This window comes from Danio rerio, chromosome 4 (assembly GCF_052040795.2).
Source record: "Danio rerio strain M-AB ecotype USA chromosome 4, GRCz13ab, whole genome shotgun sequence".
NCBI lineage: Eukaryota > Metazoa > Chordata > Actinopteri > Cypriniformes > Danionidae > Danio > Danio rerio.
In genome coordinates, this window is record NC_141024.2 from 753,790 (window position 1) to 780,081 (window position 26,292).

Sequence of the window (26,292 nt, forward strand, 5' to 3'; positions counted from 1 at the left end):
TGCAATTTAAAGGCTTAACTAGGTTAACTAGGGTAATTAGGAAATCATTGTAAAGCAGTGGTTTGTTCTGTAGCCAATAGAAAACACAATTTTTTAAGAGGGGGTAATAATATTGACCTCACTATTTTTCAATCTAAAAACTGTAAAAAAAATAAAAAATAAAAAAAAGACTTTGTCCAGAAGAAAACAAATTTTAGAAAATACCAGAATAAATTATTTTGCTTTATTACACATCACTTTGGAAATATTTGAAAAATAATTAATTCATAGGGGGTGAATAGTTTTGCCTTCAACTGTACATATATACAGCTTAAGGCGAGAGTTCCATGAGCTGTTTTTCCATCTGCTTGTTTTAATGCGCATTTTAAAATATTGTACCAGAAACTAGTGAGGGAAATTCCAAATTTTGAGTAAAAATATTTTATGTTTGTTTATGGTGGTTTTAGACATGAAGGTGGGTTTGAATATTACTCGCGTGACTCCATTATGCTTGGCTTGTTTACTGTTGGTTGCTAGCTTACCAATCCTACAGACTGCCACTCTACCAACATTACGGAAATGCATCTAATTCACAGTTGCTTGTTTTTTTTCCTCTTTTTTTTATTATTGCACACTTTGAAAATTCTTGCCTCACATTAGGATAGCCGAGGTGGGAAAGCTTTTATTGAATGCAGAAGAGTACATTTTTAAAATCGTATTAGTATTATTTAGCACTACCTTTCAGAAGCTACAGAAGATACGAACATGTTTCCAAGAAAACAAAGCAAAATAAATTAACATGACCCCAATCTGCCAATTGCAAATGTTTTCACCCCCCAAGCCTCTTAATGCATGGTTTTTCCCTTTGGAGCTTCAGTGTGTGTTTGAACTGTAACATTTGCAAATCAGTGTCAGTGTGAAACGATGGATCTCACACTCATAATCACAGACATCCTAGCAAAGGCTTCAAATACAAAATAAAGTTTTGTGGGAGGAGTTTGTTTTTTGCGTAAACACTGTTTTTATTGATTTTGGGAACTTTTAAAAAATACTAAAGAAAAGAAATAAATAAAAGCATGCATGTAGAGACACATACAATTTAAAGACAAAATATTTGTACCAGCTTCCTTTAGAAATCCTATAAAGGAATTGCATATTTTGACACTATTTTCAGGTTTTCTCTTAAACATATATGTAATTTTTCTAAAGCCAACCAACAAGACAATTCTTGCAACCTTTGTTTAAAATGAAGACATTCTGTATTTTACCAATTACTCACTATTATAGGTTTTGCATGCAGTAAACAGAAAATCATCAGTTTCTTATATGAGCTAGCAAAAGGCAGAATAATAATATTTATCTGGACATTTGGGAATATTCTGTTTTGATGCCATGGATAATATTTTTTCTTTATTTGCAAACTTTGAAAAGATTCACTTCACACAAACCCAAAATGACAAGAAAGAGGGAAATATGTGCGCTCTGAATTCAGTAGTTGCATTGGATAAAAGCACCAGATGCATCAATATATATTTATATCACAACTGTTTAATCCACAACTGGACCTGGCGAAGCTCCCTGCAGAGTAAAATCATTATTTCCAAGCGTAAGTGGATGAAAGGGATTTGTCTTTGAGGACAGTGAGCTCACGCTGGCCACTGATGAAGAAAGATCTGTGTTCACCATCACAAATCCCATGATTTCATCTGTAGCGCTGTCTCTCCGATCGGGTTGCTCAACGCTTCTTTTCCTGCTCAATCCGCCAACTCTGACTTCTCATTGTCTGAATGCATTCCTGTTACACAGTTATAATACAGAATCAACAGGATTTCTCCTGCAGAATCTCAGGCTCGGCTTGATTTATGAAGGAGTTCGTGGCTGGTTTTTCAGGGTTTTGTGGGCTAAAATGACTGATTTGGTCACGGCTTTTCACCAAATCTGTGTTGCTTTGCAGTGAAATCGTACACACACAGCAACAATCAAACAACCTTTAATGACTTACCTGACCTCAGGAAACATCGGCTTAGAGAGAAATGAAGAGAGAACTGTTCATACTTTATTTACCGTGGATATTTGGCACCAGTTCATCAGGAAGAGGTGATTTTGTTCTTTTTGACTTGTTGGATGGAAGCGCTGCTTTATTTACACGTCTTCTATGCGATAATCCAGTTTTGCACATAAATTTAGTTAGCATCTTTGGTTGGAAGCATAGCTACTGATATATTTATCTTATGGCAAAGTGAAGACATTAAAACAAGAACTCTGCCATTGGCTTTGGCTGCAGAAGGAAAAATGCAGTGAAATTGTTTGAAAGTATTTAAGGAGGACAAGCAAACGGCATCTGTCTGTGAGTTACGGCCGTTATTCCACAGGAATCTCCACGCCACAGAACGCCTGCAGCCGCTTGTTGCTTTTTTGACTTTACACCACAACAATTTGTCCTGCAGGATAGATGTGGGTGTGTTCGGCGCAGGCTTCCTCTTTTATGACTCCACAGTAATTAGTCTGCCTTGTTTGCTCTTTTTGAGGTTTGTGAATTCATTTCACTCTCTGTGACTAATGCTCATTTTACAGCTCGCCGTCTTGCTCTGAATTTCTGAACTACTGTACACACTTGTACGTCTTACAAATAGATGTGTATTTATAAAGTGCACCTCTCTTCCTTGCTTACTGTTTTATTTTATTTATTATCGTGGTATTGTAGGCCTAGAAACTCTTTTGATTACATTAAGATCAATTTGTTTTGGAAGCAAAGTAATATATAAACAGCGTAATAATCAATACATCAATAAATAAATCAATACAGCAATCAATCAATCAATCAATACATGAATAAATCAGTCAGCACATCAATAAATCAATTAAAACATCAATAAATCAATCAATACATCAATCATCTATCCATCCACCCGCCCACCCGTCTGTCTGTCTTTCTGTCCATTCATCTGTCCATCCAACCTCTCTATATCTATCTATCCATCCATCCGCCCACTCGTCTGTCTTTCTGTCCATCCATCTATCCATCCATCTGTCTATCATTCATCCATACATCCTTCCGTCCATCCATCTGTCTGTCTATCTGCCTTTCTGCCATTCATCCGTCCATCCGTTCGTCCATCTGTCTTTCTGTCTGTTTGACTGTTTGTCCATTTGTTCATCCATCCATCTGTTCATGATCCATTCATCGATCCATCCATCCATCTATCAATCCATCCATCCATCCACCCACCCACCCATCCACCCATCCATCCATCCATCCATCCATCCATCTATTTATCCATCCATTTATCTATCCGTCCGTCCGTCCATCCGTCCGTCCGTCTGTCTGTCTGTCTGTCTGTCTGTCTGTCTGTCTGTCTGTCTGTCTATCTATCTATCTGCCTTTCTGTCCATTCATCTGTCCATCCATCCACCCCTTTATTTATCTGTCTGTCTGTCTGTCTTTTTCCATTCGTCCGTTCGTCCGTCCGTCTATCTATCCATCTATCTATCTATACATCCATCCATCCATCCATCCATCCATCCATCCATCCATCCATCCACTATTTGTCTGTCTGTCTGTCTGTCTGTCTGTCTCTCTGTCTGTCTGTAAATATGTTTTTCTTTTATGTCCCGCATCAGTCAGTCATGTGTATGAGTAAACGATGACAGATCCTTATTTCGACTCTATAAAGTTAGTAACATTACTACTTTTAGCTTCTCCCGAACACTGAATTTGTACTTTATAATCGAACATAGAACCTAGACCGGGTTAAAATAAGTCTTTGACGTCAGCCGTAGTAAACTATAAAAAGAAGAAAAATCTTGAATGAAGAACACGCAGCGCTGGCCAACTAAACCAGTGACCACTAAACAGGGCCTTGGTGGAAATCCAGAGCCGAGGCCTTTAGTGAAGAGTCTGAAAGCCAGAGAAACACTCAAATGCGTCATTGGCGTTCATTTGACGACACTTTTCCTTAGGGACGGTTGCATGACTTGAATGTAGTGCATTAGCGTGGGAGCAGACGCAGTGTGAATAAGAAAGAAGCACACTTCCACAGGCATATCATCAGAACAAAGCCCCGACGGCCACAATCACAGCGTTGCCTTCCATATTTACAGTCTTACGCTGGTTTGCAGTCAGAGCAGGGATGTGCGGTGTATATTTAGGCTGCTGGGTTTTATACTTAGTACCCACTGCACTGCGGGTGACTTTTGCTTTATTATGGCTTCATCAACGTCAGCAGCAAAACAACGTATTTCTGAAACACAGGAACAGACCATTCATGCATTCGGGACTCGCACAGGAACTGAGTTCACTCTAAAACAATTATGATAATAAATAAGTCACTCAATGTTGGGTCTAATATAGACAAACCAAGGCATTGGGTTAAAAAAGGTGGGATTTTTGTTGTTGTTTCAAAGCTGATTCATTTAGTAATTAAAGTTAGAGTGATTTATTAAATCATTCATTTAAATGATTCATTCAGAAAGCTGATTCATTAAGTGATGAAGCAAGATACTGTCTTAATGACGGATTCATTATATCATTAATTAGAATCATCGTTTAAAAAGCTGATTCCTTGGCTAATGAAGCAATTTATTGTCTTAAAGAATTATTAATTAAAATGATTCATTTAAAAAGCTGACTCCTTAGCTGACAAAGCAATTTACTGTCTTAAAGAATCATTAATTAAAATGATTCATTTATAAAGCTGACTCCTTGGCTGATGAAGCAGTTTACTGTCTTAAAGAATCAGTAATTAAAATGATTCATTTAAAAAGCTGACTCCTTAGCTGATGAAGCAATTTACTGTCTTAATGAATAATTTATTCAAATGATTCATTTAAAAAGCTGACTTATTTATGAACAAGCTACAATAAGTTACTGTTTTAATAAGTTATTTATAAAATAATTCAAGTGATTCATTCAAAAAGGCTGATTCAAGGATGCAAGTTACTGTTTTAAGAGATTCATTAAAACAAAGATTCAAATGATTCATTCAAAAAAGTTGATTCATTGTCTGTTCAAAAATCTGATTCAGTAAGCAACAAAGCAAGTTACTGTCTTAAGTGATTCACTGAGTCAGTTATTTACATGATTTATACAGAAAGCTGATTCATTAAGTGACAAAGCAATTTACTGTCTTTATCAGTGATTAATTCAAATGATTCATTTAGAAAAGCTGATTCAGTAAGTGACAAAAGTTAATGTATGAATGAGTGATTCATTGAATCATTATTTCAAATGATTCATACAGAAAGCTGGTTCATTAAGTGATGAAGAAATGTACTGTCTTAATGAGGGATTTATTAAGTCATTCCATCAAATGATTCATTCAAAACAGCTGATTCAGTAAGCAGTAAGTGATTCATTAAATTGTTCATTCAAATGTTTAATTTTAAAGCTGATTTATTAGGCAACAAAGCAAGTTACTGTTTTGAGTAATTTATTAAATCATTCACTCAAATGGTTCATTCAAAACAGCTGATTCAGTTAGGAATGTAAGCAACTAAGCAAGCAATTCAGTAAGCAACTATTTAATGTATTATAAAAGTATATGAAAACAAACCAACTAAGGAATATTCATGGCTTTCATAGCTTGAATCATGGACTAATTCTGAATGCATTATTAAATGCATTGTTTGTATTATTATTATTATTATTATTATTATTATTATTATTATTATTATTATTATCATTATAATAATAATAACAATTATTATTATTATTATTAATATTAATATTATTATATATTATTACTATTATTATTATTATCATTATTATTATCATTATTATAATTATAATAATAATTATTATTAATATTATTATATATTATTATTATTATTATTATTATTGTTATTATTATTTTTTATTATTACTAGTAATATTATTGTTATTATTATTTTTAATAATATTACTATTATTATTATTATTGCAAATTAAAAAAAAATATTAAACAGCAATATTTTCATAGATAAAATACATCACACTGCTTTAATATAAACAGACAAAATATAAAACCAGCCAAAAACGCTAAGAGATTTTGTTGTTGTTGTTGTACAACTGTAATAAATGTGCTAATGTGGGTCACCAGGACTGATCAAACACTATAGAGAAGACTACAGCTCCATAAAGCTGATCCAGAAGCAGCCCGTTCCTTTATTTGTTGTCCCAATTTGTTTCGGGGCCGCTCCGCCATGTCTTCTGGTTGGCCTCGGCAGGGCTGTTAACACACAGCACATTTTACACGCTGCCATTAAAAGCCGCACTCTTTAAATCCCAGGCTTATTTTTAGCTCGTCTCTGTTCTGGGAAGAGAAAAAAAAGGGGGAAAGTGGTTTTGAATGCAGACTGGAGTTCATCTCCTCCAAGCGTCCCGCGCCAGCTTAAATAGCGCCTGTAAAACTACCACTGAATCACACACAGTTGAGACGCTTGCAGTCTGAAAAGGCTGGTTTGATAGAGTGCTTTTCATGTTGCTTTTCTGATGTGTTTAAGAACATGCGGACGGCAAATACTGACGTCAGAACAGCATGGAGCTCATATCCTAACTTAAATTAGGTAAATAAATCAACATACCGAATATAAGTATTTCATTAGGGTTCCATTTTAAATGTGTGATAATCTAATTACAGGCTCACACTTTACTGTAATGTTTCATTAGTTAATGCATTTACTAACATGAACTAAAAACACAGCATCTGTTGAACATTTACTGAAGCATTATTAATATTTAAGCTGATGCTTGTTAACATAACTTAATGCACTGTGTAATTTTATTATCCTCATCAAAGGTGTATAATGTAATGTATTGTGATTGTGCATGCTAGTATATACAACAACTAACATTAATTTAGCTTTATGGAAAGTGTTATCAATTACAGCTACATCCTAAAAGTATTTTAGATGAATAAAAAGATTGCTTTTGAATATGATTTTCATTTATTTCCTTTACACACACTCTGCATAGAACTGCATGTCATTATTATTGTTTAGTATTGTTTGTCATAAGCTTTTTCTCATAACAGAAATCTACATATAGTGATATAGAGACAAAATGATCATTGAATTTCTAAAAAAAAAAAAAAAAAACCCTGTTCAAAAGTTTACACCCCTTTGACTCTTTATCATCCGCTGTTACTTCGAAGGTTTACAATCACTTTATATTTTGTAATATGTGTTAAGTATAGTACTTAGTTTGTCCCTATCAGTTAAATATTCTTCAGAAAAATCCTTAAAGTCTGCTGATTCTTTAAGCAACAAAGCAAGTTACTGTCTTAATGAGTGATTCAATAAATCAGTCATTCAAATGATTCATTCGAAACAACTGATTCAGTAAGCAACAAATCAAGTTCTTGTTTTGAATAGTGATTTATTAAATCATTCAATAAAATGATTCATTCGAAACAACTGATTCAGTAAGCAACAAAGCAAGTTACTTTATGAGGGATTCATTAAATCATTCATTCAAATGATTCATTCAAACAACTGATTCAGTAAGCAACAAATCAAGTTAAGTTTTTGAATAGTGATTTATTAAATCATTCATTCAAATGATTCATTCAAACAACTGATTCAGTAAGCAACAAATCAAGTTAAGTTTTTGAATAGTGATTTATTAAATCATTCATTCAAATGATTCATTCAAACAACTGATTCAGTAAGCAACAAATCAAGTTAAGTTTTTGAATAGTGATTTATTAAATCATTCAATAAAATGATTCATTCGAAACAACTGATTCAGTAAGCAACAAAGCAAGTTACTCTATGAGGGATTCATTAAATCATTCATTCAAATGATTCATTCAAAACAACTCATTCAGTAAGAAACAAAGCAAGTTACTGTCTTAATGAATCATGAAGCATTAATGAATCATTTGAATGTCAGTAAAACTGAAGCCCTTTTGATGGCTCAAAATCTGTATTATCCAAAGCTCAATCTTTTACCCTGTTTGTTGATAACTCCCCAGTCAATTTCTCAACCCACGTGAAAAGTCTTGGGGTTATACTGGATGGCATGCTTTTATTTACTTCAAGTTATTAACATCTCACGTTCTGCCTTTTTTCATTTGTGTAACATTGCAAGACTTCGCCCTTTACTATCTCAGCAATGAGATAGTGAAGCAATGAATCACTCAATAATGAGTGATACATTAAATCATTTATTCAAATGATTCATTAAAAACAACTGATTCAGTGATTCATTAAATCATTCATTCAAATGATTCATTTAAAACAGCTGATTCAGTAAGCAACAAAGCTTACTGATAATCAAACGAGCGATATCTTAAAAGTGTTTTGGTCTGCCAAAGTGATTATTATAGAATTTGAATCATATGCATTCCATTTCCAAACACAACCCTGTTCACAATAGACCATAAACAACAAAATTGATCCACTATTATCAGGCTAAAGAGGATAAGGAGTCTTCAATCTGCTGTAGATTTAATATAAAGTGCCAAGATTAAGTTACTAAACTTGAGTGATCTAATAAAATATATTACACATGAGTTTTTAAAGGAATGCATTTTGTAATCTGTAGTGAAATGCATCTTAAAAGCCCCCTGTAGACCCCCAGCATGCAGCATCTCTTCATGGGAGGTTCATCATACACATGTGCAGCGTTACAAACTAACGAAGAGCAGAATTAAATTAAATTAAAAACCATAAAACTGTGGAGTGAATGCGTTGATGTCAGGAGTGCGGTTCATTTGGTTTGTGTCACTTTATTTAACTCATGAAAAGATGGCCCAGGCTACAGTTCACATCGTCTCTGTAGGTCTCCATTGTAAATCTCATGCTGGATCAGTTATGCAATAATGCGTTTGTGATTATATTTCAGAAAACAATAACACATGCAGTCTGCCTTCACATGTTAGACAGTCTCAAACACTTTCTGCCTGTTCGTTCATCTTTATAGTTTGGCGTTTAACACTGTTTGAGAGCTGTTATTTTATCTTCTTTTATTCTCTATTTCTGTCACAGTTGGTGAAGGGAAAGGACTCAAACGCAGCAAATAATGGGTCTTTATTAAATATAAAAATGAAAACAAAATCCACCCAGAGTGGGAAACATAAATAAAAGACAAACTAGGCTAGACTGGGCTGGGCTGGCAAGACTGGAAAGGAACAAGACATGACTCTCGGGAAGAAAGACGACGAACTTGATTTGTTTGGTTAAGTTCAGCCCATATCAATAAATACAACCAGGCACGTGCAGAGACCCTTGTAGGGGCAGTACGAAGTAAAGACTGGGGGTGGTTGGTTGATCGCGCAGTAAAGAAGAAGGTGGCAGGAGGGTTGATCGCGAAGTGAAGGTGCAGTTGGACTCTGATTAATTTTGAGGGATGTTTTTTCTCCAAAAAAAAAATGGTCAGGTACACAACCCCCCAACCCCCTCCCTTCTTTGGTTGGCTTCGTTTGGGGTTATTTCAAAACCGGTGTTAAATCGATACTTTTAAAACGGTATCGGTGCCAAAACGGTGTCTGAACTGATTCTTTTTTGACACAAAATTATTTGACAATTTTTTTATCATAATTGAACAATATAAACATATATTTATAATATGTTTGAAGTAAACACAAATTCATATTTTATATATTTGAATTGCATTAATATATTTCTTTTGATCATTTGTTTGTTAGCATGAAGGCAAGCTTCGCATTACGCTATTAACATTACATTAGCTTACTACTAACTTGTGGAAAGGCTGTCATCAAACCCAGGGAGCACCTTTTTTCTGGGTTTGGGGCTTATGACTACTTTAACATGGACATCAGTGATCTAATGATTTGCCTTAATCTGAATAAGACAATAACATGATTCAGGTGTTTACATGAGCTGCTTTATTCATGTTATTCATGATTCCCAGTTACATGATATAACACATAGATCCATCAACGTCATTGCGTCACCAGCCTATAAATGTTTCCTCCGCAGTTTGTGTCTGTGGTCCTATAAGATAATCAAAAATCCCTGTTTATGGTCGACTCTTGTTCAGAGTATTGTCTTAATCATATTAAAATCAGAGTATTGGTGTGCATGTAAACACACTCACTGAAGTTCCAGATGATGTCACAAGCTGCACTCCTCACCTTTAAGTTGATTCCATGAGCCCTCACATTTCAGGGCTCAAGTTTGACGTGTTTCCCCCCTCACACACCACTTTTGTCAAGCATCTGCTGCATGCTGGTGTGTCAGAATCCTTGCTTGTAAAATACAGCCATACTTTAGAATGCTTAGTTTAGGCAAATTAGATGAATGCTATCATGCGTGTTGATAAAAGGAGTCGCTCGCTGCATGTGCCGTACTGCGCGCTTTGCCTTCTATAAGCAACAAGAACAAACGCCTGACATCGCTGACATCCGTGTCCCTCAAAGCTGTTTAGAATGAGATATTTAGAGATGGTGGAACACAACTTGTATTTATGTGTGCCTTGATGCACCCCTTGATACTTTTCAAGGGCGTCTTTACGTTTTAAGGGCGTCTTTACGTCCTTACGTTAAGAACCTGCTTTACATTCTTGTCGCAGCACCGGAATTAGGCACTGAAATTCATATGCTGATTCGGTCCGGTGCATATCGGTTCCAAAGGTATGGCACAGAGTTTTGGTAAACAACCCTACTCTCTCTGCCCCTTCTGGACATGCCTGTTTGCAACCACTAACCTTTAAATACATGTAGTAAATTCATTTGTTTTTCTTCGGCTTAGTCACTTTATTCATCTGGGGTCACACAGCGGAATGAACCGTCAACTATTCCAGAATATGTTTTAAGCAGATTATGCCCTTCCAGCCGCAAATCATCACTAGGAAACACTACAGTCAATTTAGTTCATCAATTCCCCTATAGTGCATGTGTTTGGAAACCCACGACAAACACAGAGAGAACATGCAAACTCCACACAGAAACACCAACTGACCCAGCCAATACTCAAACCAGCGAGCTTCTTGCTGTGCTAATCACTGAGCCTCCATGTCGGCCCTAATCTAGTAAAACTGGTGAATCTTTTTGTCAATGCAGAGTCTTTTTAATGTGATACCTGCATATAATTACATATTTAATTATGTTTTACCCATACCACCAAATCTGTTCCTAACCTGACCTTAAAGGTGTTCTGCAATACATTATGAACACAGTGAGAACTGTATATTGTATTTATTTATTTTTTGATGCGAGCACATAGTAGTTAAGGCCACCCAATAGAAAGTAGGCCCTATTTTTCTAACCTGGTTCTTGTCCATGTTTTCAGCAGCACATTAATGGTGAGCTCCTGTGAGAGTGTGTTTCTACACCCCACACATGCGGTAGTCAGATTTCTGAGAGAGCCGATCTAGAAGCAGAGAGGCTCTGAAACTGGGCGCAGTGCTGGCCGCCCGCTGCTCTAGAAACGGAGAGGAAAGGATTACGAGATTACTGCTAACAGGACGCAGTAAATTCTCATTATGTTATTTGGAGAGAAAAGGGCAGAAAATGTCAGACAGCTCGCGAGTAGTCAAGAGAGAATAGCAAATATTTACACACACACGCACACGCCAACTCACACACACACACACACACACTGCAGCTTTTTTCTGGAGAGTGTACCTGAAAGCTGCAGTGTTGGGGAGGGTTTCATGTACAAGAAAAACTACATTTAACCTGAAGTTAAAGCTCCTGGGTGGCACGGTGGCTCAGTGGTTAGCACTGTGGCCTCACAGCAAGAATGTCACAGGTTCAAGTCCCAGCTGGGTCAGGTGTTTCAGTGTGGAGTTTGCATGTTCTCCCCGTGTTGGCGTGGGTTTCCTCCGGGTGCTCCGGTTTCCCCCACAGTCCAAACACATCCGCCATAGGGGAATTGATCAACTAAACTTGCCGTAGTGTATGAGTGTGTGTGTGAAGGAGTGTGTATGGGTGTTTCCCAGTATTGGGTTGTGGCTGGAAGTGCATCAGCTGCATAGAACATATTCCGGAATAGTTGGCGGTCCACTCCGCTGTGGCGGCCTCTATTAAATAGGAAACTAAGCTGAAGCAAAATGAATGAATGATTAAAGCTCCTGTGAAGTGCTTTGAAATGTGTCAATGTTTGACGTAATCTCAACTGAAACATGAGGAGAGGGCGGGGCATATAGTAGCTCCTCCCCTTTAAAAAAAGCAACCAATAGCGTGTTGTTTTATCGCTGCTCTGCCAGTGAGAGTGGTTGAGCTCAAGCGCGTCAAATCAGAAGCAAATGAGAGGTAGGAGGCGGGGCATGCCAGATACTAGAGAGCATTTGATTGGAGGATTTGATGAAGTACTGAAGTTTGAGGTGACGTGGCAAAAATAATTGATCCATTAATGCGGACGTGACAAACTGCAAACTTTGGATGTTTTTATCAGATGAAATCTTCTAAATGTGAATGTGCCCTCACTGTTCTTATGTCAATAATAATGTCACCAGCCTTTTATATAATGTAGATATTGTCAAAGCCACTTTACTTTAGATTTTCACCTTTTCTCCTGTTGTCCGCTCATATTTAGAGGAGGCCTATTCTGCCCCTTTTTATAAGATGTACAATAAGTCTCTGATCAGTGTGTAGAAAAGTTTGAGCTCAAAATAGCACACTAATAATGTTCTCTAGCTCTCGGAAACTCACCCTTTTAGACTTTCATCCTAACACTCCATTCACACGGGACGTCAGCGTCAATGCTTACCATTCACTTTGAATGGGTGACGTCAGGCGTTGCCGAACTGCATTGTGGATCCGTCTGCGCCGCTTCAGAGACGTTGCTCGCTGCAGAAGTTGGGACTAGCTCAACTTTTCAAGTGCAGACGGAAGCGTCAGCCAATCAGATCCCTGTATGCAAATACACCAGCTAGACAGTGGCCTATTGCTGACTGAATTTCATTGGCTGACGCTGCTATGACGATCGCTTCAGCCCCAACTTCAGACACGCCTTCAGTCAAGCGTTGACGCTGAAGCCCCGTGTGAATGGAGCGTAACTGTGGCGTTTTGGTGACTGTCACTTTAAATGTAAATTAGATTTTAAAAAAAGAGGGCGGGGCTACAAACGGCTGTGCATTACCATAGTGACATACTGAAAACAGCACTAGAGTTGTGAGTGCTGGTCAGGTGTGCATGTGTGCTTCAGTGTGTGTGTGTGTGTGTGCTTCATGCTTCTGTCAGTCTGCTGTTCATCAACTCCACATCTATAATCCTCTTAGTCTGTGCTGACATTATCTTCAGCAGCATACAATAATGGCTAATGATGGCTGCGTCTCACTCAGGGCTGCTGGTTATGCTAATGAGGGAGAGATGGGCACTAGTGGGCGGAGCTTTCCCCCTCTGATGACACGTACAGAGGGAGAATGTCAATCAAAGTGCTTCATTCATCAAGTCAGATTAAAACAAATAGATTTAATAAATGTTGACCATTAGAGGCTGGAGATATTCACACACTGCAGACACACACCTGGGTTTATACCCTATGTAGAAGTCATTTAATAGGTGCCCTTTAAGAGACCATCCTCCAGTTGGGATTATAATTAGGCTGCATTTTTGCTTCAGCTTTTATATATAAACTGAAGGGACTCCAGGAAATGATCTGCCTGCCCACTCGCTGAATTCCTTCTCTCTCCGCAAAGACATTTTAAAACAATTTACAGCCGCTGAGAGTCGCAACACGGAAGCTTGAAGCTTGTAGTTGTGGATGGTTTTACCACACGAGGATGTTTTAGTCATTAAAGCTGCAGTCTGAAACATCTCACAGGTGGATCTTCAAGAGCTTTAACACCCCTTCTTGATATTTTGGTCACTTTACGATGAAACTTCATTAGGTTATGTTAGTTAATGAATTTATAAGCCTGAATTAAATATGAACAGTGTTTAATAATCATAATTCAACATTTACTAATGCATTAAAAACATCCAAACTCATGCTTGTTAGCTTTTAATGCTCTTATGAAAATGAACTGATTATGAACAGTATTTGTATCGCATTTATTAATTATAGTTCAACATTTAGGCCCAATCCCTATTCTACCCCTCAGCCCTTCTCATCTACCCCTCTTTATGTGTGTTCCCGTGAAGGGGTAGGGGTGTCCCAATTCTCTTTAGCTTGAAGGCGTAGGGTTAAGGGGAAGGGGGTGAATAGCCCTTTGAACGAAGATTATTCAGGACCACACTCGAAACCAAGGATAAGAAAATTTCCCAGAATACACCAGCCACAACAGCAGGATAGCTGCACCCGGAAGTAATGAGATCTACAAATTAGTATTTTTGTCATTATGAACTTTTACAACAAACAAGCACATTTTAATACATTTATAATCACGTTCATGTTTTAAAAAAATGCTAAAATAAAAACACTAAATTTGGCGATCTATAATCCCGAATAATAATTCCAGTACAGCAGTCCCAACGTTCTGATGCTGCGTTCACACCAGACGCGGCACGCGCGAGTGATTTACATGTTAAGTCAATGCAAACGCATGAATAGACATCCTGTGGCGCGATACGCACGAATGGCGCGGCGCGAATGATGCAAATTGCGTGAATGGCGCGGGGCGAATTGAGTGTTTTGCGCGGGTATGACGCACTTAATGAGCGTTTCACGTGAATCTCTCGAATACGAAAATCTGAACTTCAGCGTACATTTGCGCCGCGTTAACCAATCAGAAGCTTGCTCTTGTGGGGGCGTGATTGTGACGTAGAACCTGTTGTCGGTGTTCCGAGGGAAATCCTCCAGCCTTCACCGACAACAGTTCATCAAACTGGGCTTGGCTCAGTCAGAAGCACCGCTGAAAGCCTCCGTCATCCAGGTTCAGTTTCTGGAGGAGTTGATGAGCTCACAGAGCTGGATGCACCTCTGAAAGGATGTAGTGGACTCAGACACGACCCTAAACATATCGACCCTGTTTTTCAGTCTCCATAAAGCACATAAACACTGTTATTTTCTTCATAAAATCCATGTTGGCCATTTAGCTATAAAGCTAGAGTCACCGGGCAGACAGAAGCCCTGCCCATCACGCGAATCCGCGTCTGTTCTGAAGTGAATTTGACACGCGAATGACGCACGAATGACGCACGAATGAAGCGTCTGGTGTGAACACAGCATGACACTCGATGACACTGAAATCCCCTGTCAGAACAGTCTAGATCAGGGGTCACCAAACTTGTTCCTGGAGGTCCGGTGTCCTGCAGATTTTAGCTCCAACCCTAATCAAACACACCTGAACAAGCTAATCAAGCTCTTACATACTTGAAACACCCAGGCGGGTGTGTTGAGGCAAGTTGGAGCTGAACCCTGCAGGGACACCGGCTCTCCAGGACCGAGATTGGTGACCCCTGCTCTAGTAGCTGGGAATGAGCTGTTCACAGTGTCTGCTATAATGTTAGTGTTGTTTTCGTGTGTTTTCATAGATGAATATGGCCACGGTGTAAATGCACAGTACAGTTATGATCTTATTCCTACATTATATGGTTATAATAACATGATAAACGCCTTCAGTGATGTCCTGAAGATAAACACCAACAAATAACACAACTGGAATAACTACAGCAGTCGCCATCGTCTGATCTCATATAAAGCAAGAGATCATGATGACATATGATGACTTCAAGAGTTCACACTTAGCTGATGATTGATATTAAAGCTAGTTTGGCGTGCTGTCCCGGGAGAGAGCCCTGAGCTTATAAGATCCTCGAGCCCTGGGCTCCCTCCTGTTGCAGGGCAAGAGGGGAGTTTGAGCTCAGGTAGATCTCAATGACTCCCCCTCCTGCTTATTGTAGCTAAGTGTCAGATATGGATGCTGAAGGTGTACTCAGAGCTTGGTAAAAAATATTTTGGATTAATTGTTTAGGGTGCTTGTTTTTGAACTGTGGGAGGAAACCGGAGGACCTGGGGCAAACCCACACGAGCACGGGGAGAACGAGCAAACTCCGCACAGAAATGCCGTCTGGTTTGGAAAGAAATTAAACCAGGGGCATTCTTGCTGTGAGGCAACAGCGCTAATCACTGGCCACCGTGTCGCCTGTTTGAAAGGAGGGAAAGTATTGTTGGGTGGGGGGTTTCTTAATGGCAAAGATATTGAGATGAGAAAAGTCTGGTTATTTGTAATGAATTAAGCATCGTCTGATAGGATAATTAGTCATTAGCTAAAGTTGGAACAGCTGTGAACAATCATAAGCACGTGATCCTCTCGAAATTTGTTCATTAATAAACCTCACGTGTGCAGGATTGGGCCTTTCTAATGTCAGAGTAATTTAGCTGTGCATTCACCTGACAATAAACCTTAGACTGCTTATTAGCCAATCAGAATCAAGCGTTCAGCAGTTGTGGGATATAGCTATGGAGTAATCGATGATTTTCCCAGAGATGGGTTGCTACGTAAAAATAAGTTGGCGGTTCATTCCGCTGTGGCGACCCCGGACTAATAAAGGGACTAAGCCGACAAGAAAATGAATGAATGAATGTAATCGATGACATTGTCATTGATTTATCAGTAAATAATGCACACCCAAGGCTTATTAGCATGCATTATTTGTCAGTAATTCAATGGAGCAGAGTCAATGCACTTGACGTTTTTTAGTTTTAACCATTTCTTTAATCAACAGTGTGTTTTGGTAGTGTTAAAAAACTGAGACTCGGTGCAAGCCAACACATCTCAGTGATTCAGCATGTGCATTTATTAATGTTAAATATGTATTCATTAGATGATAAACCGTACTATTTGGCTGGAGTGCAGTGAGTGCTCTATTCTGAATGGCTGTGTTTGCATTTCTGTCGCGTTTATTCTGGTACACATAACCAAATTACTCATCCCTGCAAATCTCATCTGTCCCTTTAAGAGCAAATCAGCTGTTCCGGAAGCTCTGTGTGTCTTTTCCCCCACTCCGCTTCCTTAAAATACGCCTTGCACATTCCCAACAGGCCACTGCATCTCGAGGCCTGATAGATATACCATAATCCTTGTAAAATGATACGAGATGGAAAGCTCTCCGAATTTTGAGCTCCAAATCAAGAAAACGTCAAAAAATAGCCGTTTCGTAAATCACCTCCTCCCCTGAAGAGCGAGTGCGATGGCTGAGTCACCGGAGAGGATTTACAGAGGGAAACATCGGGGAAACTAATATCTGGCTGTCAAACAGATTTAACATTCAAAAACAAAACATCAATTGTCCGCTGAAAGTAGAGACGGATGTGCTGCTCGCATTCAGAGCATGAGGAACCGACTGACCGCTGGACACTGCTGGCCTGTGCACTGCTGAGGGTTTAAGCAGAACTGTGCTGGAAACAAGGCTTTAGTTGTGGCTCTCCATTTAGTCATCCAGCAGACACGTTTGTCTAAAGCGAGGCAATACATACTAGAAATGATCAATAGTGCTCAGAGAATTATGAGCTGAGTTGCGTCCCAAATGACACACTGTACACTATGCATTTATACACTGTGCACTTATACACTTATGCACTCGCACACTTTACCACACACTGTATGATCAATAAGAATAATTCCTGACATTTACATGGCGCTTTTCTGGGCACTCGTGCTTTACACATTTTTGGGTGGAATCTCCTCATGCACCACCTAAGGTTATTATAGTTAACGAAAACAAACGAAAAAACTAAAATGTAAATAATTGTCGTGAAGTTAAATAAAAATAAAACCGAGAGTTTTTAAAAAACTAGAACTAACCGAAACTGTATTGTGTACATACAAATAAATATAAATCAAGATAAATTTACAGATCAAATGTAAATGCGTAATCTTGCTGCAAGCCTTTCAGAAGTAAATCTAGTTATTCTGCACTGCTGGTGTTTTCGCACATCAGAGTCTGTAGTCCTGCAGCTATTGGCCGGATTGAGCCGGTTCTCCTCCAGTCATCCTCGCTGTTGCTCACGCGACAAAAACAACTAGTATACATGACAGCAGCACGGTGACGGCATTACAGACACTTAAAACTATTACTTTAACACATTTGTGCCCAATAATGGATTTTATTTCTGTATCGCGATCGCGAACAAATCTTTTTAACTGAATCTTCTAAGTGAACTGGTTGAATTAGTTCACCAAATCAAACTGAATCATTTGAAACGATTCGCATCTTCAGTAAGCACTCATCCACAAACTACTTACTTTTTAACACGCCTAATACCCCCTCTGACTCTAAATAATCCAATATATACTCTAATTCAGTTATTAGAACAGTACTGTCACACTGAGATCAGATTTGAGAAGCGGGGGACCGATAATACTGCGCATGCGTGATTCAGTGAACCGAACACAAACAGCACATGACAGCCTGCTGTGACTGAACTAAACTTGAACAACTGCACCGCGAGTAAACCGAGAGCTTAATGAGAGGATCTGATGAATAACGTAAGTTCATTTCATAACAGAAAATCATAATGGAGTTAAAATAAGAGAATCCTGCTTCAGTCGGGCTGCAAAACTTTACTGTAAGACATTTTTCAGATCATGGTGATGTTTTAACTGACTGAAATGACTATTGCTGACTGCATAATGTTGCCATGTTGAGTTCAAACATCTGCATTAAAGATCTGAACTTCCCGTCACTGCTGTGTATCTGACCTCAGAGCAGCCTTGCACACATATTGTACTTAGGGCTGCTGTCTTGTGTGCTGTTGTACTTGAGTTTGAGGATGGGTAGATGGTGTTGGTAGATGATGGTGTTTATGTGTTCTCTGAATACAGGTTTCAAAAAAAGTTTTTATTATACAGTATTTATTCTGTTGATATTGAATCTTGCATCTAACAAATATCCTTATTTAGAAAAAACTAAAACCAATACTGAATCTAATAAAAACTAAACTAAAACTAAATAATTTCAAAATATAGAAACTAATAACAACTAGTAAAGTCTGCCTCTAAAAACTAACTAACTAACTGAATTTGAAAATAAAAAGTCAAAACTATATAGAAACTAAAACTAATAAAAAATGCAAAACATCCACCTGGATGTGGTGATGGCAGCCATATTGCGCCAGACCACACACCACATATCAGCTGATTGGTGGAGAGGAGACAATTCTGATATGGGGATGGTTAGCAGGCCATGATGGACCGAGGCCAGTGGGCAAAACCCCTACTCTTTTTTTTTATTTTTATTTTTTTTTAAAGGACAACCTAGGACTTTTAACGACCACAGAGAGTCAGGACCTCAGTTTGGCGTCTCATCCGAAAGACAGCGCTCACTGAGTAGTATAGACCATTTTGAGGGATGTAAACAAAACCAATGGTCCCAACGTATTTCCTGTTTAAGATTTTTAATTTCTATAGCATCCGAGAATTTCAAAAGAGCCTCACATTGATAAATAATGTTATGAGAGCTGTTTTAACATTACGTTATGATTGATTTGCCTCTTGTCACAGTTACGAAATAGTTTGATAACAAGCAGGAAATGTTCATGGGCCAATGACATCACCACAGTGAAATGGTCCATAGAGTCCCCATCATTATACTGGGGCATTAGGACCCACAGGCTGAGCGCCCCTGCTGGTCTCACTAACACCACCTCCGGCAGCAACCTAGCTTTCCCATGTGGTCTCCCATCCAGGTACTGACCAGGCTCAGCAATGCTTAGCTTCAGTGGGCGACCATGCGAGAGTTGCATGAGTTTAGTGTTGTCCCAAATGTAATATACACTTACACTGTACACTATGCACTTATGCATGTTTACATTTGACTATGTAGTGTATGAGCTTAGTGTTGTGTCAATGTTGTTTTAATGTCCCAAATTTATTATACACTTATACACTATGTACTCATACACTATGCACTTATGCACTTGTACACTCAACAATGCAGAGCATGAGTTTAGTATTGTCCCAAATGTAATATACACTATGCACTTGTACACTCAACAATGTAGTCTATGAGTTTAGTGATGTGTCAATGTTGTTTTAATGTCCCAAATGTAATATACACTTATACACTATGCACTTATACACTTGTACACTCAACAATGCAGAGCATGAGTTTAGTATTGTCCCAAATGTAATATACACTATGCACTTGTACACTCAACCATGTAGTCTATGAGTTTAGTGTTGTGTCAATGTTGTTTTAATGTCCCAAATGTAATATACACTTATACACTATTCACTTATACACTATGCACTTATGCACTTGTACACTCAACAATGCAGAGCATGAGTTTCGTGTTGTCCCAAAAGTAATATACACTTATACACTATGCACTTTTGCTTTTGCACCGTCCACCATGTAGTGTATGAGGTTAGTGTTGTGCCAATGTTGTCCCAATGTCCCAAAAGTAATATACACTTTGCACTTTTACACTTTGCACTTCTGCACACCGCACACTCAACAGTGTAGTGAATAAGCTTAGTGTTGTCCCAAAAGTAGTATCCACTTAACAAATCACACTGAATCGTACAAACACACACACTCTCTGACTGCAGAAACACACTGAATCACATACACTGAAACTAACTAAATCAAGCAAACACACATACACACAGACAGAGAGACTGCAGAAACACACTAAATCAAACACACACAGACTGAATTAAACACACACACTGCAGAAACACTAAATGAGTCAAACACACACACAGACTGCGTGCAGAAACACACTGAAACAAACACAAGCACACACAGACTGCAGAGAGAGACAGTACAGTATATATGTGTGTGTGTGCGTGTGTGTGTGTGTGTGTGTGTGTGTGTGTGTGTGTTTTCTGCTCATTGCTGAATGGATTTATTTCTCTGGCTGCACTTCTATGACTCAGCAGACAGAAATGTGGCATTTCAACAGCTCCACACACACACACACACACACACACACACACACACACACACACACCTTTTCATATGAACCTGCTGTTAAAGACATTGGAGTGTTAGAAGTGCCCTTAATGTTTTCTGTGAACGGCTTCCAGAGGGTAAAATAATCACACCATCATATGTTCACAATAAAGTGCACTTAAAGAAGCAGATTGAGCTGTGATGGAGCGTCATCCTCCAGCGTTCACATTCATCTCACACACTGCTGCTTTACTTCACCAAAACGGTTAAACTATCACTCAAAACAGAAATACCATAACATTAACAATTACTAAACTGAGTGAAACTAACAACAGTTACTGAAAAACGTACTTAATAATAGGCAAATACACTCGCCGGCCACTTTATTAGGTACACCTTACTAGTGCTGGGTCAGACCCCCTTTTGCCTTCAGATCTGCCTTAATCCTTTATGGCGTAGATTTAACAAGCTACTGAAAATATTCCTCAGAGATTTTGCTCCATATTGTCATGATGGCATCACACAGTTGCTGCAGATTTGTCGGCTGCACATCCATGATGTCAATCTCCCGTTATCTAGCTTAAAGCCGCCTCTCATATGGAGAATGAAGCCTCATGCAGTGCTCAGGTGTGAGTTTCTCACAGTCTTCAACAGAGTGCCAAAATCTTGATGCTTCTGTGGGTCTCGTCTATCAAATCTGAACTTTATTCTGTATTTTTATTGGATTCGGGTCAGGGGATTGGCTGGGCCATTCTACAGCTTGATTTTCTTTCTTTGAAAGCATCTGAGAGTCTCGTTGGCTGCTTTGGATCATTGCTGACTTTCTCTCAGTCCTAATGCAGTGTGCAGCAGAATAAAGACTCACACTGTGGTGTAAGCTAAGCGTTGGGAAATGCTTCATCAATGCAGCAGCAATTAAAGTTCTTCCATATGGAAAGGCCGTTTAGCTAATTAAATAAGCTGAGTGAGTGAGTGAGTGAGTGAGTGCATCATGCTTTATACGACCTCTTGGCTTCAGTTTTCTGCCAAAAAAGCAAAGACGACCAGGGGGTTTCTGACATTTCTGACAACACAAAACCCAAACTAGAACAACACACAACAGGTCAGCGCCTGCTCGCTTTCAACTTTTCTTTATTTATACATATAGCACCTTCAACACAGCCAAGACGAACTAAAGTGCTTTACAACATCATTAAACACAAGAGATACAAAAGGAGAGATTGACTATTAGGTCAACAAGTGGGCTTTCAACAGTGACTTAAAGGGATAGTTCTGTCACGGGCGGTGAGGGGAAAAAGGAGCGAGGACTCAATTGCAACCAAATAATGGGTTTTATTAATATAAAAGTACAAATAAAACAAAAAGGCAAAACAAACTACCCCGAGGGGGAAAACACAAATAAAACAAATAAACAAACCATCTTGACTGGGCAGGCAAGGCAAGGCAGGACTGGACGCAGCAAGACAGGGAAAGATCAACGACGAACTGGCACAGGACATCAGACATGAGGGGTTTATAAACTGTAGTACATTAACACACAAACAGGTGAACACAATTAACTAATAATGGGTTAACAAGTGGGGTGGGACTAGACAATAGACGGGAGAGCGCATGACGGAGACAAGACAAGCCATGCGCTCACATAAAGCAGGACAAGAACATGCAGACAATAGCCCCTTTCACACAGTGATACCGGTAAATATCCGGAAAATTTCCGGAACGACTTTACCGGTATATTGAAAAAAGCGCTGTTCACACAGGCGAGGACGTTACGGAAATTTTCCGGAAATGAGCATTCACACATCCATTCCAAAATACCGGTAAATTCTGACATCATTCACCACAAATGAGCTGTAAACGGCTGCGCTTGTGTTTGTAAACATTTGACTAAATTACAAACTCTGTGGATGATCAATATTGTGAGCAACTTTCGCAGGATCACTTTCGCATGTCGAGATGTTCATAATATGTGCGTGTGCAGGCGCTCATAGGCGCACGCAAAGCTTGAAGGTAAACAAACAACGGCTTATCATAAGCATCTCATCGATGATTATTTACACAGTTGGCATTAAGAAGAACATATAAACGTGATCTGACTAACTTCTAGCAGCTAAATGTGTCTGGAAAAATATTCAAAGGTTTTTATCCTCACAAACCGCGCGGACGTGAATGCGTCTGACTGTTGTGATTGGCTAAAGCGGACGTCTCACGTCAGCACGTTCTAGACGTGGACGCGCTTATTACGGCAATCTTCCTTCTGCATTCACACAGCGCAGCATTCCGGCAAATTGCCGGTAATGTTACAACTTCTCTTTCCGGAAAATAGCCAGAACGAATTTACCGGTATTTTCAAAAAGGACCTGTTCACACATACAACCTTTCAAGGTCTGTATGTGTGAAAGGGGCTATTGAGAGAACTCATTTACCGCATGTTCATGACAACACAAGCACAACACTGAAGCACACGACAAAACCACGTGACCACAATGTAAACACAGAGCCACGTGCTTTGACAACAGACGCAAGACACGAGCACACGATGAATGAAAACTCACCGTGCGCTCACACACGCAGCATGCATGCTTCATCCCAACACCGACCAAAACCAACTAGACTGAGACGCTGGGAATGAAACACCACGCTGCAGACAGACGAAAACACAAACACGAGAACAAGAGCATGCGCACGTCCGAGGCACGCAGAGCCTGCGCAGCCGCATCAAGCTGAAGTGCGCACACTCTGCGTACACCCATGACAGCGCGCAGAAACAGAAACAGGACCAGACAGAGCTAGTGTCCGAGCTCTGCCACCAAAGCAAGAATTTACAAGACCAGAGTGGCAGAACCCTGACAAGTTCACCACAAAATGTCCATTCTGTCATTATTTACTCTCCCTTTACTGGTTTCAAACCTTCATAAGCTTCTTTCTTGTTAAACACACAAGAGAAGACATTTTGAATAATGTTGGAAGCCACTGAGCTCCACAGTATTTGTTTTTCCAATTTCACAGCAACTTTTAGCAACAACCTTTAGCTCCCTCCTCTGCACACGAGTTGTCTGATCATACCGACCTCTTCTACACTTTACTAGCAAAACAACCTGTTTATCAAAATTAGGAGCCGAGCCGTTCCCGAATTCTCAGACGTACAGCCATATCCTCGTCTCCTCATTGCTGTCCTCTTACTGCAGCTCATTCTCACTGCAGACGTCATGTCGGAGGATCATCTCTCTTATGTGTGTATAATATCCAGTAAACATTCAGCTTCAGCTAACGGCAGGAATCTCATTATTGCAGTAGAGTGCAGTCCTAATTTAAGACACGGAATGCAAATAAGCAATAAGAAGGCAGTAGATTTCACATTTTGTGTTTTCAGGAATGTTTATAGGTATAAACACTGCTTTTGTTTGTTTCTCTGTGCTCTTTCTCTCTCATCTTTCTCAGGCTGTGGCAAAACAGTTTTGATCTGTACTGTACATCTTCACTATTGTTTATCATCCATGTGATATATATATATATTTATAGAACAGTTCTGTCTGGTTCTCAAATCCCATATTCTGCAATATCAGAACTCCTACAGCCTCTTTACCCTTTGTGTATTCCTCCGCCCACATACAGCCAGCAAAAAGCAGACACTTCAGATCTACAGTGTAAAAGATTCACGCTCAACTGTTTCACTGTCAGCTTATGATCTATATCCAATGTGGAAGAAAGTAGTTCCTCATACAAAAGGGTTTTTGAGACTCTCCATGTTTGATTTTGTTTTTATATACACAATTATGCCGTCAAACTGTTGTATAAACGCAATATCACACGAGTAGCAGTGTGATATGGCTGTATGTCGGCACTGGTGGGGGCACTGAGGCATTAAGGCATTGCACGCCTCCCACTAGTGCCGATATACAGCCATATCGCACTGCTACTCGTGTGATATTGCTCATATATATATATTACGTATGCATATTTTGAATATTATGTTAAAAGAGATCCTATGATATCAAAATAAATAATTATATTTAATTTATTTAATATTTTTAAATAATATTGGTTACTCATTAGTTTGAATATCACTTCTCCCTATTAACTAATATCTTACTACCTGCCTGTTATTAAGATATTAACAGTTCCAAAATATTTGTAAAATTAATAAAATTAAATAAATAAAATTCAATGAAATTAAATAAAAATAAACACTATCATTAACAATATATTTAATGATCAACATTTTAGTATAAAACAATAATAACAAATAATAATAATAAACAGCATTTTTTAACAATCAACATTTTAGGATAAACAACGCTACAGTAAAGTACTTGAATTAATCTGTTGTGGTGATTTCACTGTTGCTATGGTAACACAATAAGTATGGTAATTGATCTGTTGTGGTGATTGATGTCAAAATAAATTATTATATTTAATTTATTTAATATTTTTAAATAATATTGGTAACTCATTAGTTAGAATATCACTTCTCACTATTACCTAATATCTTACTACCTGCCTGTTATTAAGATATTACCAGTTCCAAAATACACAAATAAATAGTATTTTTGATTTCATTCATTTTCTTTTCTGCTTATTCCCTTTATTAACCCAGGGTGGCCACAGCGGAATGAATCACCAACTTATCCAGCATATGTTTTAGGCAACGGATGCCCTTCCAGCTGCAACCCATCACTGGGAAACACCCGTGCACACTCATACACTATGGGAATTCAGCTTACCCGAATCGCCTATATCACAAGTCTGTAGACACGGGAAGAACATGCAAACTCCACACAAAAACGCAAACTGACCCAGTCTGGGCTCGAACCAGCGACCTTCTTGCTGTGAGGTGATCGTGCAACCCGCTGCGCCACCATGACACCCTTTTATTTTAAGTGTTTTATACTTTTAATTAAATAATATTGGTAGCACATTAGTTTATGGATCAGTTCTCACTATTAACTAATGTGTTATTATCTGCCTGTTATAAATACTTAAACTACTACTACTTTACTAACTAATAAGCAGCTAATTAGTAGTTTGAGCTAAACTCATAGCTAATGATAGTTTACCCTCAAATAAAATGTGACAAATTCTGTCTGTGCAAGAATATAGTTTGAAGATTGTACAAAGTAGCATGTGACTGCATGAAAAAACCCCAATAGTATTATGGTAAATAGTCTATAATGTGTAACTCAAATTCAAATTCTGACTTGCTTTATTGGCATGACAAATGTTAAATGTGTATTGCCAAAGCATTTGTGACGTTCACATTAAACAGAACGTTAAAAAACAAATGACAGAGTTGTAGTAAAAAAAAAATAATAATAAAATTAAATAAATAAAATTCAATGAAATTAAATAAATATAAACACAATCATTAACAATATATTTAATGATCAAAATTTTAGCATAAAACAATAATAACAAATAATAATAATAATAATAATAATAATAAACAGCATTTTTGAACAATCAACATTTTAGGATAAACAACGCTACACTAAAGTACTTGAATTAATCTGTTGTGGGGATTTCACTGTTGCTATGGTAACACAATAAGTATGGTAATTGATGTGTTGTGGTGATTATACAGTTG

The 26,292-nt window shown here is 38.4% G+C and overlaps 2 protein-coding genes and 1 long non-coding RNA gene across 9 annotated transcripts in view; all 3 read left to right on the forward strand.

Annotated features, from left to right (window-relative positions):
- xpot (exportin, tRNA (nuclear export receptor for tRNAs)) overlaps nt 1-26,292 on the forward strand; it is a 266,921-nt gene that overhangs the window by 100,488 nt on the left and 140,141 nt on the right. The window lies entirely within an intron of this gene.
- The window catches only part of pthlha (parathyroid hormone-like hormone a), a 224,349-nt gene that overhangs the window by 100,488 nt on the left and 97,569 nt on the right, over nt 1-26,292 (forward strand). The window lies entirely within an intron of this gene.
- Nucleotides 1-26,292, forward strand: part of LOC148679883 (uncharacterized) — a 759,583-nt gene that overhangs the window by 73,540 nt on the left and 659,751 nt on the right. The window lies entirely within an intron of this gene.